This window comes from Lactuca virosa, chromosome 5 (assembly GCF_052849685.1).
Source record: "Lactuca virosa cultivar CGN04683 chromosome 5, Lactuca_virosa_CGN04683_v6, whole genome shotgun sequence".
Classification (NCBI taxonomy): Eukaryota; Viridiplantae; Streptophyta; class Magnoliopsida; order Asterales; family Asteraceae; genus Lactuca; species Lactuca virosa.
Genome location: NC_136430.1, coordinates 97,828,717 through 97,846,818, shown reverse-complemented (window position 1 = coordinate 97,846,818; position 18,102 = coordinate 97,828,717).

Here is an 18,102-nt window from a genome sequence, read left to right as displayed (position 1 = left end):
AAGGGTCATGTCATAGTCTTTTACATAGTAGTCCATAAAGAACTCACTATGTGTCTTAGGAAGTGATTAGTCAACATCCAACTTCCTCAAGACTTTGACACCCAACTCTCCCGGCTTGTCAATATGTGACTTCATCTCCAAGATGTGAGCATACATAGACCTTGCTTGCCAATAGGGCTTGAGTGACCTTGAACTTGTGGGTTAGGGAGAATAATTGGAGGAGGTGGAGGGAGTAAAGAATGATTTACGGGACATCATCTTCATTAGGAAAACTTGTTCTAAGAGTTTTTGGGAAGATCATAGATGTCTGAACCAGACATCTTTTGGGAGATATTCAAGATAGTTGATTTAAAGTCCTTAACATAACACCCAATATGAAATATTAAGGCTAGGACCCAACACAATATTTTATAACTTGGAAGAGGGATGCCGTAATCCAAGCTATAGAATATTTGAAGGTAGGCGAATGACGATTCACCAATTTCCACCATGAAAAACGAAATAATTTATTAGGTTTTAATTGGATTTGAAACTCCTAGATCTTTTGAGATTCATTGAACTTTTCAATGGCATGTTTCAATCTCGATTGTGCCCTCTCAAGTTTTGTGACTGGGATGCCGAGGATCACAAAACAAGGTGTGAATAACCATGCAAATATACTTGGTACCCTTAATGTTTACCCCTCAATCGATGTGTCGGTTAACCACACGCGCTCCATCGATACTATGATAAACATTAAGTTACCCTTTGCCTACCTTGTTAAATCAATCTAGTGTGCCGGTTAACCACACGCACTCCACTAACCGACTTAAGCAAAGTGCAAAGTGTAATTTCATGGGTTAGCACCAAATTCACATTTTCCTAAAGTAACTAAGATTGGGAATTTATAAAAGGTTTAGTTACTTTATATTTATCATTAATACTTTTAATGAAGGGAGAATTCTAGTCCTTGTCCTACCCGTTCGGCTAACGACCCTCCACCAGTCAAGGAAGCGGTGGGTGAGAGTGGACACCCATTAAACTACCATTTTATAGGCAGTAACCTTATACCCCCTTATAGACCGGCTTCGTGAATGAGGCCTACTAACGGTAAGACTGACTTGCTCTTATACATATATATATATATATATATATATATATATATATATATATATATATATATATATATATATATATATATATATATTATTAACTTATAATACTATAAAGTATAAGGGTTGAATTTTAACTTTTAAAATTCTAAGGTCTTAACTTGGAATTAAATTATTCATGAGGGAAACTTTACAAATTCCAAAACTTGAGGGCAAGTTTTTGAATAATTCAAAAACTTTTCTATTCCATAACTTATGTGTTTAAAGTAGTTTTTAATAAAAAAAACTCTTCAAGTTCCATAACTTGAGGACAAGTTATGGAAGACTTTAAAGCATTTACAAAATGAGACTCTTCATTTTTTTTATAACTTATGGAAATCTTATGAGTTTTAATAATCATAAATGTGACATTTCATATAACTTGAGGACAAGTTACAAAAACACATATTATGAACAACTTTTAGATAAATTTGGATTGAAAACATATTATCACATAACTTTTCTATTAGTCTAAAACAACTCATAAGAACAAGATAATTCATATCAACAATTGTCAAGAACTTAGCTAATCACATAAACAAAAAAAGTCTTGAAACTTTGACAATTATCATTTTTTTGGAGAAGAATAAACATTACCATAACATCAAAATCAAGTTTTATGAACAAAAACACTTTGTGGTAATGATTCTAATCCAAAACAGGCCAAAAAACTGATTTTTTTTTCACTGAACAGTCACCACCTCGTGGTAAATTTTACCAACTCGTGGTGAACTGGCAGATTCCAAAAAAACGATTTTTCTTGCAAATAGCATCAAGTATAATTGAAAACAAGCCTAGGCTCTGATACCACTGAAGGGTTTTGAGCATTCTAACACTCCTAAGGTGTACATGCAACCCTAAATACCTTGGATCTATGTTTTCTCTATTATGCATGCAAATATCAATTTTTCCAAGGTATTGTTCTAACTAGCATAATATGAAGAACATATAATATAAATTCTAGTAGAATTACATACCTCTTTGTTGTAGCTTGATTCCATGGAGCTTAAGACCCTAGTGCCTCAAGTGTGACACCTCAAATGGTTCACACAACATCACCAACATCTTGGAATAACTTGAGAGAAAAGGTTCCTATGCTCAAATTGGCTAGCCTTCATGTGTATACACACCAGTGCCAATTTCTTGAGCCATGGGGTCCTTATATATGGTGGCTATTAGGGTTACACCATGTAACTCATGTCTTTCCATATTCTTCATGCTCCATGGGTTAAAACCTCCATGGGGTATCCATGGGTTACTCCATGGGTTTAGCCCAACATGAAGAACTATGGATCATAAGCCCACATATATAAGAATGAATGATTTACACAATCAATCCCCATATATTTAATTAGTCTCCTTTTGATCACATAATTAATTTCAAATTAATTCTTGATCAATACTAATTAAATAATATGATTTCATATTAATATATTAGAACTTATAATATATTAACAAATCATAATTATCCTTTTCTCACAAAAGCCTATCCAAATTGTTCCGATGCCATGCAACCCAAATGGACCATGCCAATCGGGTCAAGTACATACCAATTATAGTTATGGACTTAGATACTAATCCAACAGTTAGTACTCTCTTTCTTTCCGTTAGCCATCTCGACGGTGAATGTTTCAGTTAAAGGTTGGATTTTACGTTTGAGTAGGTGTTTAAATGCATGACTCACAAGGCTTCTCTCCGTACCAGAATCGAAAAGAATGCATGCATAAGAGTTGTCAAGGAGGAACGTACCCGTAACAACGGTAGGATCAGCGACTGCTTCCTCCTGGCCCATGACCAATACCCTCCCCGTGTTGCCAGTTGTTGCTGCCTTGGGACGGTTTCTTTTGAAGTGCCCAACCTCTCAAGAGCCATAGCAGGCTTGACCAGCGCCCACCCCATGAGCCAGAATTGTTGGTTGGACTGGTGCCTTGCAGTATCGAGCTGTGTGTACCTTCTTACCACAGCTGCTGCATTGCATATCACGGCAGGGCCCGTGATGATGAAAGTTGCACTTGTTGCATCTTGGAAGGGTACCAGCATATCCACTGGTAGGTGCTTGGGTGGTTGGAATAGCAGCAGGAGTAGTAGCAGCATGAACTGCCACTGTTTGATGTTTCTTGGAGGGCTCTTGCGATGACTGCCCCTTGCGTTTGTTCCAAGACTTTTTCTTCCCACCGCTCGTCTTCGGTGGTTCAGGAGTAACTGTCACCTCATCCAGATCGACCCCGTGATCTATCAGAGTCTGCGCCAGGCACTTGGCGCTATCGAATGTTGTGGGCCTAGCAGCCAAAACATTTCCTTGAGTTGCGGGCATCAGTCCCCAGATGTACCTCTTAATTTTCCTGCTTTCCGGGGTGACCATTCCCGGACAGAGGAGAGCCAGATCATAGAATCTAGCGGTGTAGGCAGCAATGTAGGAGCCCTTCATCTTCAGGGTCCAAAGCTCATGTTCCAATTTTTGCATATCTCCCCTTGGGCAGTACTCGGCCAGCATGAGTTCTTTCAAGCTCTCCCAACCCATGACATTGGCGATCGGCAAGGTTAGGGATTTGACTTGACCATTCCACCAGGTCAGTGCTCTGTCGGTGAATGTGCAGGCGGCGAATTTCACCTTGTTGGCTTCGGAATAGGAACAAATTTCAAAGATGGATTCGATCTTCTCGAACCATCGAGTTAAGGCAATGACTCCACCATTGTCGTCGAAGGATTTAGGTTTGGCATTCATGAAGTCTTTATAGGAACACTCCTTTCGGTGTCCCTGTCCTCCATCATGACTTTGAGTATCGGGCCCACCTCCAGATTTACCAGAGCTGCCTTGGTTAATCTGCGACATCGCCGCAGCCACATCAGCCGTAACTGCTGCCTGAAACATAACTGGGTCGAACTGAGGAGGTGGCGGTGGCGTTGGATCCGTCGGGGGAGTGTTGTTCTTTCTGTTGGGTCTCTTTCTGGGAGGCATCTTGTTCTAAAATAATCAGGAAGAAGAGGATGGTAAGTCCTCTGAAATTTTAGAATCAAGAGATATAATACAACATATATCTCAGCCTGATAGATAAAGTGTTCTACGAAGCGATAAATACATAAGGGTTACTGTTGAAAGTAATTATCGCTAAAGAGAAATATGTAGCAACACTTGGAATGAACTCTCTATACTGTGTTCGGCTCTAGCTAAAATACTCCTATAGTATTTTAAGTTGTATGTTTTTGTTCTATCGATATCTGATGTATATTTACTTGGTAAGTTTTAGGCTTGCTGCAACACCACAGTCACTCCCAAGCACATGTTGGTCATGTCTCGAATGAATATAGTTGATCAGACTATATTGATCCTATACATGATTACATAACTGCCCAGGTTTAACCGCAGCGTCCAACATCCAAATACTTTTGTATTTTTCTACTTGTGACTCGGGTTCTGGTATGTATGTATACTTGTGTACTTTTTATAAAATACTTATATTTTAAAAGTATACTTTCAGAGCGCTTCAGCCCCTTAGTGTTTATAGTTGTATACCATGTAAGGTTCGGTATACTTAGTTCACTATAAACAAGAGCTCTGATACCAATTTGTCACACCCCCAAACCGGAACGGTGGAAACGTTCGGGGGTGGAGTACGTCATGTGTAGTAGCACAACAATTGTATCATAACAATCATATTAAACACAACCAAACATTTAATACATATATGAAAAAGGTTTACATCTGTTTAACACGTGTTTGATTACATCAAAAGTATAAGTAAAATAAAAGACATGACTTCATACTCTTGTCTTCTCAAAACTCCAGAAGGTACCTGTCTACTGATTTCCTGAGAATACAAGCAAATTTTGAAAGTGTATCAGCATAAAGCTGGTGAGTTCATAAGCTATGTTTTGTAGTGAAAACTTGTTGATGTATCTTGTAAATTGTCCGTACGTTTCCAAGAAAATCCAATATTTTCTTTAGTAAAAGCAGGATGTTACCAGTATGTATTGTATGTTCTATTGAAAACCCTGGCTACCACCAGTATGTATAATATGTTCCGTTTGAAAACCCTGGCTACGACCAGTATGTATAGTATGTTCTGTTTGAAAACCATGGCTACCACCAGTATGTATAGTAGTTTCATTATTTAAAATAAAATGAGTTGTTGTATCCCTGGAATCCTCCAGTGTAATGTATAATAGTTCTATTAATTAAAATAAAACTAATGAAGAATGAAATCCCGTAAACAAAGGTTAGTTTATACTTAATGTGAGTCGTATAACCATGATTGATATGACTGATGACCTCAACGACGTTCTTCAGGCGTCGTACAATATGATAGTTGTCACCCCAGGCATGCCTGCCTAACTGTAGCTAGCAGTTTAGGTTTGGGATTGTCAGTACCGAATAGATCTATTCACAAATCTCACGCTCTCCCTCCAGGAGACTCTGGTTACACTATACGTTGAGGATTTTACCAGTACCCCGAAGGATACAAATGAAGAGTGATCTCACAATCCTGTATTAACTAGTTTACGTGTGGTTCTGTAGTGATCTATTGTATTGAACTCGGTATGTATAATGTATATGATAATAATTATACTTAATTAATTATTATATGTTGTTCGCTTGTGGTAATGTATGTCATAAACTAATTCTGTCATAGTTTATATGTTTAGAAATGTATAACTCAGTATAATGAAAACCCCAAACTATACCTATTATAGTTTGCATGTATATAGTATATCTGGTTCGTATATTGTTCTGAAAACTATGCAATCATGATTGTACGTTGAAAACGCCCTTATGCTCAACATAGTGCAAAAGGGGATAAAATATCTGAATATTTTACAAAAACATGAAAATCGTTTGTCTTAATCAATTGCATAAATTTTATACGTGTTAAAAGTCCCTTTGTATTAGTTTCACAAAATCATTTGTGTTTGGCTTGTATTCCCCCCTGAAAACGTTTAAAAATCATGAAAAGCGTAGGGGTATGAACTCACTGTTATCTATGTACGAGCGTTGATTTAACAGGCTGAATGAAGGTCCTCGAGTCGTAGCGCGGCACTTAACGGAATCCTAATAACAATTAAATACATAAATGTATCTAAATTAGCGATTTCGTTAGATAATGTGTTAGGAAACACTTGCTTTCAGTTAGGAATGTTACCGGAACTTGATCGAATCGAGGAAAGTGGGTTTTCAGCCAAAAGCACCACTTAAAAAGTGTGTACGGCCGTGAATGGAGTTTACGGTCGTGAGGAGAGTTTACGGTCGTCAGGCAGTTTACGGCCGTGAACTAGGGTTTACGGCCTTTGAAGATTGACCGTAAACGGGTTTACGGTCTATGAAGATTGACCGTAAACTCAAGAATAGTGACGCTGGTTTCGATGAAAACGTGTTTTAGATGCTCCTAAACAACCTCCAGGAGTGTTTCTTGATGATTTTTAGAGAGAAAAGAGGGTGTTTCGGAGTTTACGGCCAAAAGTTCTAGAGAGAGAATGAGAGAGTTTCCGGTCAAAAGTGTTCAAATGAGGGTAGGGGTCTCATATTTATAGGGGATTTTGTGGTCGGTGGGTGGGGTCCACCCGATGCTGGCCGCAAACGGGTTTACGACCGTAAACAGGCTTACGGCCGTGAACTCCAGTCAGGCCGTGAACACGCTGATTTTCGAGAAAATTCGAGTTTCACGCGGTTTTGGTTCCGGCTCGCATATATAAAGTTAATTATATAGAACCCGATGATATTCTAAAACAAAAAGTTCGACGGAAAATTAATAAAATCCAAATTTTATTAACGGAAATCATGTAACAGAAACGGATAAAGTTTCGGGTTGTCACAATCTTCGATTTTCGTTTAGATTGTTTCGGCTAGAAATCACTCGATCTCAAAATCGAACTTCGGGCTGCATACTGCTAAGCTGAAACTTAGAAAAATCATAACTTCCTCATACGAAGTCAGATTTGGACGTTCTTTTTATGCACGCTCTTGGTTTAACGTATTCTACAACTTTCATTTAGATCGGTAAGGCCAAATATCGCTCAAACGTAAATTCACTATTTACGTCGCGCTATGTCGTGCTGGTTCTGTCGCGAAACTTCGACAGGTCATAACTTCTTCGTTATAACTCGGATTTCGGCGTTCTTTATATGTACGAAATCCTTGTAACATATACTACAACTTAGTTAAGATTACTCCTTCTAAATAATCTTCCATCAAAAAGTCATTTTTGATGTTTATCGTCTTTAAATCGACTAGCCCGGATCTACGGGCGTTACATATATTCAGAGGTGAGATAGCCACCCGGACAGGTGGTCCTACTCTATAACCACAACCAAATAAAGAACATGAAAGAGAGACTAAACAAAGAGTCCTCAATCTATCATACATGACTATATACAGTCCCTAAGGCATCCTTCTACTGACAGATAAACAAAATTAGTGGGTCATCATTGGTGCCTTCAACCCACGGTACAATGAGGCAAAACTCACCTTAAATGAAGAAATCCGAGAACACCGTGATACGTTCCCTGCTACTCTGCTTGCTCCTACGGATCCACTAACATCAGAACCAATAAAATCTTAATCACCAATCAAAACCCTCAAGTTTGACCTAAAGTCAAACTTGGTCAACCTTGGTCAAATTCAAAATCAAGAAAAGTCAACCCAGACCGAGTACTCCCCGCGTACTCGCGATCCAGATCAGGCTCCCCTTAGGTGTACGCCCGATGTACTACAAGTTATGCCCAACGTATGCAATGGCCTAATAACTTCATTTTGAGGGCTTAATTCCTTAAGTCACCACGTCTAACTTTCAGTCTTAGCCCCAAATGGCATCCTAAACCTTAAAGTTTCTAACTTTATGGTTCTACATGTCTAGATCAAGCCCAACAACAAAACCCTAACTTGTCCTAACCACTAAAGTTCTTAATGGCTTGCATGAAGGAATCTCAGGGGTCAAGATCATATATTTATGGCTCAAGACATGGAAATACCACCAAAAGGACAACTCAAATGCTCTATAACATGCCATGCACAAGAAGGACATATGTGGGGACAAAAAGCTCATATATCACCATGTAAGCTAGATTTAGAAACTTAATCATCAAGGTGGGAACTTTTTACCTTCTGAAGATGGAGAATGATGCAAAACTTCCAGATCCAAGCTTGCTTCTAGCTTCTAAGGTTCACCACCACCTTCTTCCTCCTTTGGAACACACAAAACCCACTCAAAGGTCTTCAAAATGCACTAAAGGGGCTAGGGTTTGCTAAGGAACGTCTCAAATGATGGAGGCTGGAAATGTGGCGAAGAAATGGAACTTAAGGATCAATAAATATGGTCCAAACCCTCAAGATTAGGGTTTTTTGGTCCAGATAGAGTACGCCCAACGTACTCTGGGAGTACGCCCATCATTCTCAAAATGACATCATTCCATTAAAAGGACTTACGCCCCGCGTACCATGCTGGTACGCCCAACGTACTCTGATTGCCCAAAAATTACAACAATGCCACTATGGACCATTTTGCAAACAAAACTCATTCCAAGGTTCAAAAATGTAATATTTGAAAATCGAGGTATTACAATTCTCCCCCACTTAAATTGGATTTCGTCCTCGAAATCGTTCCCTTCTACATCCTTTTCCCAAGACAAACCGGACTGACCGAACTCTCTGAGTTCCGGATACATCCTGAGAATCACCTCTGCACTGCCAACAACTACCATATTGTTGTCTAAACTCAACATTTGTCGGGAAAACCACCCCTCGCGAAGAACGAGCCTTGGCTTCTTGCCCTTAGCCATCGAAATATCCAACCGTTGCGATTAAACTGAACGATTATACACCTACTAATACAACCTCGGCTAACCACATGGTTCCAACCAATTAATCACTGAGCCTTAAGATTCCTTTTGATGCACTGACAACGCCGTCATGCTAACCCCGCACATTGGTGCACCATCACGACGAGAATCAACCGGACATATACCAAACTAGGCCACACTCCTATTTGGTTTCGTCAACCCTGCTTAGCTATCTACTGAAACTACTCAGGTTTAACCTTGATCCACTAACCAACAACGGCACTCGGGCCTACCCCCGATCCACTATCCAACAACAACACTTGGGCCTACCCCCAATCTACTATCCAACAACAACACTCAAGTCTACCCCTGATCCACTAACCAACGACAACACTCAGGTCTACCCCCGATCCATTATCCAACAACAACACTCGGGCCTACCCCCGATCCACTATCCAACAACGACACTCGGGCCTACCCCCGATCCACTAACCAACGACAACACTCGGGCCTACAGAATTAATTGATCTTACCAGATCTTCGAGTCATGACCCAGACCTCCAAGCCCCAATCAAACAATAATAGGCAAGGAAGCCCTCGTCACACCCCTTAACCTGGACCCTTAACACCCTAGAGTTTTAAGCACAAACATGTCCTACTTATGAGGCCACAACTAAAACTAATATGACTAGGAGGGAAATCCAACAGCTGGAAATGACTTTAACGAGAAAATAAAAGATCCAACAATTACACGAAAGTCTTAAACATAGAGAAATTCAACTGAGAACCGAACCTTGGCACAAGGTTTTCCTGCTACGAGGTACCACCCTCCCCCACCTGAGATATACTAGAGTCTAATGACTTTCAAATCCTTAGATACTCAGACTATCTTGAAACTTGAACCCAACTAATTGATCCTAACCACTGATATCCAATTACACAGGAGAATCTGAACCCACACAACATTCATAAATCCCAATACACACATACAATTTGATGACAAAGATAATTAATCCATTCATACATGAAATTAAATTAACCAATGCCAACTAGGATACTTCCATTTAATTGATCATCCGAGTTACAACTAAACTTTGAAACACAAACAGAAATTACAGATACCACCACTACTACCCCAATTGCTAACAAGAAGAACTGTCAACTCAACTCTCGGTCTCCAGGACTTCGGCCGTCCTATGACGACCATTGGGGAGCTTCCAAGCTAAGGGTGCAGGATCCAGCACCTCACCGAAAACGAGAAAATGGCAACGAGATCTGATATGGCCTTTCTGGCCGCAATAGAAACAAACTCGTACACCCTGCTTGCAATATCTACCAAAATGGCCCTCCCTGCCACACTGGCGACATACAAGAGATCTGCACCTCCCTCCATCTGGTCCCAAAATCTGGCCAGTGGGATTGAACCGCTTCGCTGCAGGATGGGACTGATCCAGAGCCTGACACTGCTCCTTCGCATATGTCTCTATCTCAATCTCTCGCCTCCTCATGACATCCTAAAGCTCAGCGAGAGAACCATAGCGTTGGGTGGACACGAATTGCTGATATCTGTCTTGAGCATGCCCAAATAACGAGTCATCTGATCTTGCTCAGAAATAGCAAACTCGGAGAAAAACATAGCTCTCTCTGTGAACATCTTGGTGATCTCCGTCACCGACTCGGTCGCCTGCCTCAGATCTAGGTACTCATGGGCCAACCTCTCTCGCTCCACCAATGGGACATATCTCGAATGGAACATACCAGAGAACTGCTCCCATGATACTACAACTCGCTGCTCTATGGTGTATGAACTAGTAACCAACATCCACCAATCCTTCGCTCCAGACCGAAGAAGGTTAAAAGCACACTTGATCTTCTGGTTAGCCGAGCAAGAGCAAGTAAATAAGCATATCTCCACATCTGACAGCCACCTCATGGTAATGATCGGATCCTAAACCCCTTCAAACACCGGGGGTTTCGTATCGTCGAAGTCCCGGTATTGGAAATCTCTTTCTCCTCGAACCCCAATGGTAGCAACAGTCGAGATAGCTACAGCAACAGCAACCTCAAAAAGTGTAGAATATTGGTCATCGAAGAACTCCATCATAACGGTCTTTAAAGACCCAAACAACTCTAGTATCTGCCCCTAGACAATAGAAACAACCTCCTCACAAATGAATTCCCTAACCCGTTCCTCAGTCAATCCTGGCCCATCCTGGCCACCTGCTCCGGCTCTTGATCCTGAATCTCTAATAGCCGCCATACTGAAATATACCAAGAAAAGATCAGACATCACAACACAATTCTCAACACACCATGCCCTACTCCTATTAGTTACTTAGTGGACTCGAAATTCCTCCTGAATCTCATACGGATCCTGTGCTTTCAGTAGTACGGGCTCATACTACCTTCCACACCTATTCGTAATCGATCTAGAATTCATCCTAAGGTCCTAAGTCATTGCACTAGACCACTCCTAGGTGTGCTAACACCACTTGTGCTACGAGCTACAACTAACTTTCTAGGCACTCTTCCTAGGATTATCCTCGCTCTCACACCACCGGTTGCTTTTGTGCATGCTTGTTGTACACAATACAAGATCAGATAGACTGTCGAATAATCGACTATGCCCTAAGTCCACAACCAAAAAAGGAACATGAAGAAAGGCCAAGTCGATCATTCTAAGGCTATTCAATCCGACCATATACAACTAATCAACATACACGCAGCAATATCACAATCAAGTAATATAAATCAGGCAAGCAGCTTCCTATATCATAAATCATCACATAATCAGGCATTTCTATCCAACAGTTTCTAAAGAACCTTATCCACTAGCATGCTTTTTCTAACAATTAATATATCCATACAAATCAAAACTCAGCATACATAACAAGTATAGGTATTTTGGGAACCACCCTCCTGTTCGGGATCTAGCTGACTATACACACCGCATATTCCTGAAAAAGTCAAAGTTAAGTCAAGGCCCACGTTCCCGATCCCAAGCCAACAATCAAACAAGAACATGACAAGAGACCGATCCCATGTCCCTAACCTAACCCTTTTATTATAAATTCTTTTTCAAAAACATTTTGCGAAAACTCTTGGATCCTAGTTTGACACTGGATTCACACAAGTGTTCCTCCAATTCACTCAAACCAGGGCTCTGATACCAACTTGTAACGTCCCATTTTCACAACCCAAAATTTTTCATTTTTATTTAGGTAAAACTTTCCAATTTATCAATCCATTCTTAAGAAAAACCATTTATTCCAAATTACATTTATTTAAAATCCGAGTATTATAGAAAACACGGAATCCTCAATGTTGTTGATGAGTTTGTACAGTCCCGCCTTCGCCTTCCTGCAATCACCGATGATACCTGAAACCTTAAACAACTGGGTAAGCATAAAGCTTAGTGAGTTTCCCCCAAAATACCCCATACGATAGACATACAAGCATGGATTGCGTCTACTCAACCATCAAGTTGGAATACCCAGGGTTTGTTGGCCTACCGCCTCAACCTAACCGCTCTTCCAGAGCCTCCGTGTCTACGACTTACAGCCGGCCCACACCGGGTATCTTGGCCTACAACACAAAGCAGGACCGCCTCAACCCACCACTTGATGGGTTTTCAACATAACATACAATCCTTTATGTGCATGCAACCCTAATTTAGATCTATGTATTCTCTAATTGAACATACCATATGAACAACAACACGAAAACCCTAGATCCCTAGTAAATAATCAAAAATCACATAATGAGGGTTATGATACATACCTTTGATTGTTATGTAGTAATAACAATCCAAAAACCTTGAAGATGTTGAAGCTTGAGAGCAAGTGTCATAAGTGTAACACCTATAATGAATCACAAACACACTTAGCAATAGAATGAGATATGAGAGAGGAGGAGGGAGCTTCAATTTTTGGCTACTATTCTTAGGGTTTCATGTGGCCGAAAATACCAAGGGTGAGGCTCTTTATATAGTGAGGCAACTTAGAGCCAAAGCTAGGGTTAGAAGTAGGAAACCCTAATTCCTCAGCTTAAGGACCAAGCAACCCACAACCTTCCATCCAATAGCCCTTGGGCGAAAATTCTAGGGCCTTCCTAGAAGTTTTCGTTCAAGCCTCTTTAGGGAGGTCCTAGACTTCTTTCCTCAACTATCAATAAATTACCAAACAGCCCCTGCACTTAATTAATTCAATTAATCCCAAAACTAATTCCAATTAATTTCTGATTAACTATTAATTAAATATTATGATTTCCAATTAACATATTATTTCCATAATACATTAATAAATCATTCATTTCAATTTATTAATAAAATAATAAATTCTTCCTCTTTCTTAATAGGTCATCTTGTCTAGTTGCTAGTATGAAGGCAACGCAAAAGGACTATGCTACTATCAATTCAAGTATATACCAATTATAGTTATGGGCTTAGACACCTAATCCAACAGTCTCCTACTTGGATATGTCTAATAACTATAGTTTCCTATATATCCTTCAAGATTTTATTAGCAAATTGTAACTCTCAAAGCCGCTGTTAAACTCTGGCCTAGTCAGTTACATGTCCTAAGATAAGTGATCATATAACCCTCCGTTCTACAAAATATCATGCGGACAAAGGACATGGAGTTGATTCAATCTCATTGTCCAATACTTTGTTTCCCGATTTCCGATTTGAAATGTCAAAGAACTACAATTAAACACATCAATTCAGTCCTGGTCGGGCCTGACACTTTAAATCAACACCAAATCATCAAGGGGCCCAAGATATCGCTTTTTCCGTTAGGGAAAAAGGAACATATAAACTTTGACTTATATGCTTGTACTATTTAATCATAAAATCACACACAACAATATGTTTTATAACATCAAGTGACTGATGCGTTTACGTACCATCAATGCATAACCAACTTGTAAACAACAACTCATATTTCTCCGTTTCAAGATTATAAGATATTATCGTCTCAGAATTACTCGTGATAAATTCCATGAAGTAATTATCTGAGTGTGGGTTAATCCAATACTTAAATTCCCATTTCAAAAGAAGTCATGAATACTGCAGCAAACTATTACCATGTCTAAACCCTTAGACAATCTACAGTTAGATTCATGATAGTCTTGATTCATTACTTACTTCAAAAAGTATGATCGACTGTGGATGTTTGAATAATCTAATCATTCGGGAAGTAAAACATGCAAAATGAAACATAATAATAAACAATCGACAAATGATAGTAAACAATACTCATAAATAATTCTCTATTATTTAATCATCAAAAGTCAATTACATTTACTTTGTTACAAGTTTCTAAATATCTATCTAACTACTAAAACTAATATCATCCTTCAGGCTAATGCCCCTTGCATGTTGAACGTGCTTAACCCTACTCAGACCCTTTATGAGGGGATCTGCAGGATTCTCTTCAGATGATACCATCTTCACGACGAGGTGTCCTTCTTCTACTCTATGTCTGATAAAATGGTATTTTCTGTTGATATGTCACGATCTGCCATGACCTCTTGGTTCCTTGGTCAAGGCAACCGCTCCTTCATTATCACAGAAAATCTCCATTGACTCCTTTATGGATGGCACAGCTCCAAGATCTCCGATGAAGTTCTTCAACCATATATCCTCCTTCGATGTTTCGCTTGCAGCTATATACTTTGATTCACAAGTAGAATCAACCACCGTCTCCTGTTTGGAACTTTTCCAGGTTACCGTTCCTCTATTTAAAGTAAACACCCAACCAGATTGAGAACGAAAGTTGTCTCTGTCTATTTGAAAATTGGCGTCACTATACCCAGTTACTCTCAATTCATCACTTCCACCAAGCACAAGGACCCAGTCCTTGGTTCTTCGCAGATACTTAAGAATATTCTTGACCGCTATCCAATGAGCTCTACCCGGATTTCCCTGATATCGACTAACCATGCTCAAAGAAAAAGCCACGTTAGGGCGAGTACATGTCATAGCATACATGATCGATCCAACGGCGGAAGAATATGCAACACGACTCATTTCTGCTATCTCAACATCGGTACTCGGAATCTGAGTCTTACTCAATTTGGTATTACTCTGGATAGGCAACTCTCCTTTATTGGAATTCTCCATGCTAAAACGTTTTAACACTTTATCCAAATATGTACTTTGAGTCCAATCATTCTTTTACTCTTGTTTCTCAAAATCCTTATCCCTAGAATATAAACAACCTCTCCCAGATCCTTCATAGTGAAACACTTTCCAAGCCAAGACTTAACTTCTTGCAAAGTTGGAATGTCATTTCCTATAAGGAGTATGTCGTCAACATACAACACTAGGAAGGTTACTATACTCCTACTAGATTTGACATATATACAAGATTCATCCTTACTTCTAGAGAAGCCAAACTCTTTTACTTTCTCGTCAAAACAAAGATTCCATCTACGAGAAGCTTGTTTCAATCCATAGATTGATTTCTCAAGATTACACACTCTATTGGGGTACTTAACATCCACAAAACCCTCTGGTTGACTTATGTAAACATCCTCATCCAACTTACCATTAAGGAAAGCGGTTTTGACATCCATCTACCAAATTTCATAGTCATGAAATGCAGCTATGGCTAGCATTACCCTAATAGATTTAATCTTAGCTACTGGTGAGAAGGTCTCATCATAGTCAACCCCTGGGGTTTGAGTAAAGCCCTTCGCAACCAGTCGAGCTTTGAAAGTGTGTACCTTTCCATCAATGTCGATCTTCTTTTGGAATATCCATTTGCACCCAACTGTCTTACGACCTGGTACATTTTCAACCAAGTTCCAAACTTGATTGTCATACATGGACTTGATCTCGTTGTCCATTGCCTCTTTCCACTTGGCAGACTCAGGGCCCGCCATTTCTTCCTTGTAGTTAGAAGGTTCATCCAAATTTACCAGTGTACTATCACTAATAAACATATCACCCTCTATAGTAATATGGAAACCACGAAACTCAGGTGGCATTCTAAGTCTACTGGAACGCCTAAGAGGTAACGACTCGTCAATTGGTTCAACTGATCCAGAAAATCCACGCGCTAAACAATCAAACAATACCCTAATTAATAATTAGGTCAAAATTCATAACCGGAGTCCCCGACCCAGCACCCTCAGCCTCTAGGGTAAAAGACTATTCTACCTTTTCCCTTATTGGACCCAACTAGCTTAGCCATATAACCCTATAGCGGTCCAAGGCCCAATAATGGCCCAACTATTATTGCCATATTTATACATATTTTTAGGCAATATTTGAATACATTTTAAACATATTTTGGTTATTTATATAGAATAATGGTACTTATAAGATTAAATTGTATTTTGCAGCCAAAATAAGTCATTTTGAAGAATAAGGACTAAAAGTGGAAAAAGAAGAAACTTTGGAGGCTTGGAAGAGTAAAGAAAATAAAACCCACGGAAACAGTTGTATCCACGTCGTGGATATCACTTACACGACGTGGAAAGGAAAATTCTGGAAGATGAGTACGCGCAAAGTCGAAATCCTTGCCCGATAAGGATTCATCTAAGTCCACAACGTGGAGCCCTATTCCATGACGCGGAACGTAATTTCATGGAAATTATATATATCTTTAACACTTACGGGTTTGGGGGTTGGTTGGCTGAAGAAAAGTTCAGAAATCGTTTTTCAGAGGTTTAGAAGGCTAGGAATTTGGTTTTAATACAAAAGAAGAAGGAGAAGATCATAATTTACTTTCTAGATTGGTACTTTACTATGCTTTCGATTACGCCTTGTTTTAGCTTAATTGTTAGTATGAGTAGTTAAATCTAGTTGCTTCTGTTAGCTAGATGAAGCTGGAACTCATGGTTTGTTTATAATAACTTAGACTTTTCTTGTTGGTTAATGTCTTGTGTTTGATTGATTAAACCTAGCATGATTAATTTGATACTAGATTGCTTTAAACTCTTATTCTGTGTAGTTAGTGACCATTAATCTGCATGAATTTGATTGTCTGGTAATTTAGTGAGCATTAGATTATTAGAGCTAAGATCGAACCAATCATAGATAAGTAATTGAATTATTGAATTTGGTTGTGCTAGAGAACTCATATTATGAACATAATTGTGTTTGTTAACTCAATCTTATATAGCTCCAATCCTATCTAATAATTGATTATGTGTTAAATTATGTGTGACTATACATAAATCTACATGAATTAGTTTAAAATTAGTAAATTTGGAATTGAACTGCTAATAATATTTTAATTGGTAACCAACGGGAATTGTCAAAATTAACAGTTAAACCATTGAGGGAAGGTGGATTCGAACTAACATAAGTGTTTTTGTTACTTGATTGAATTGTGTTTAAGAATTTAAGTTTATCTAAACTTGCAAAATTAGATAAAAACCATTACTTTGCTAGAACTTTAGGTTAATTTAATAGTAGGTAAATTAATTAATAGAAATTGTTCCCTGTGATCGACACCCGACTTACCCAAACTATTCTATAATTCGACTAGGTACACTGCCTAGGTGCATTTTAGTTAGTTAAGTTAGGTTATAAATTTAAAACTAGTAGGTACTTTTGTGCACATCAAGTTTTTGGCGTTGTTGCCGGGGAACGACTTATTTGATTGTTAATTTATTTGCTTTAAGTTAATCGACCCTTTTTGTGGGGTAAAACCTGCAAAAAGTTAATTTTCTGCATAAATTTTTGTTTCAGATCTGAGACCACGACGTGGACCTTAAGTACACAACGTGGGTTCAGTTAGGAAGGTATTCTTAGTATTTTTAATTTTTAGTTTTGTTCAGATTTACGTTTTTGTTATTTTTGTTTATTTTGCAGTAGTTAATGACCAGAGGTTCCACCAAACCTTTGGTACCACCACTTGAAGATCCAGAGTCGACCCTTCACAAAAAGACAGATAAAAACGTGAAAGAAGACCAACCACCAAAGAGCTCACCATTTAAAGACCTTAAATCAGTATTTGGAAAGAAGAAAGGAAAGAACGTGGGAGAGTCAAGTACATCTTCGAAGGACAAAAGTAAAATTGAATATCTTCATCAAATACCTAGTCCACAAGAATCTGAATACGAGTCCGAACCTTAAATTTTGAATTAGAGAAAAGCGAACCCGAGGACGATCCAGAAAACGAAATGGCAAACATTGCGGATATGTCCATTGGGACATACAAGAAGCGGATAAGAGACAATGTTGGTC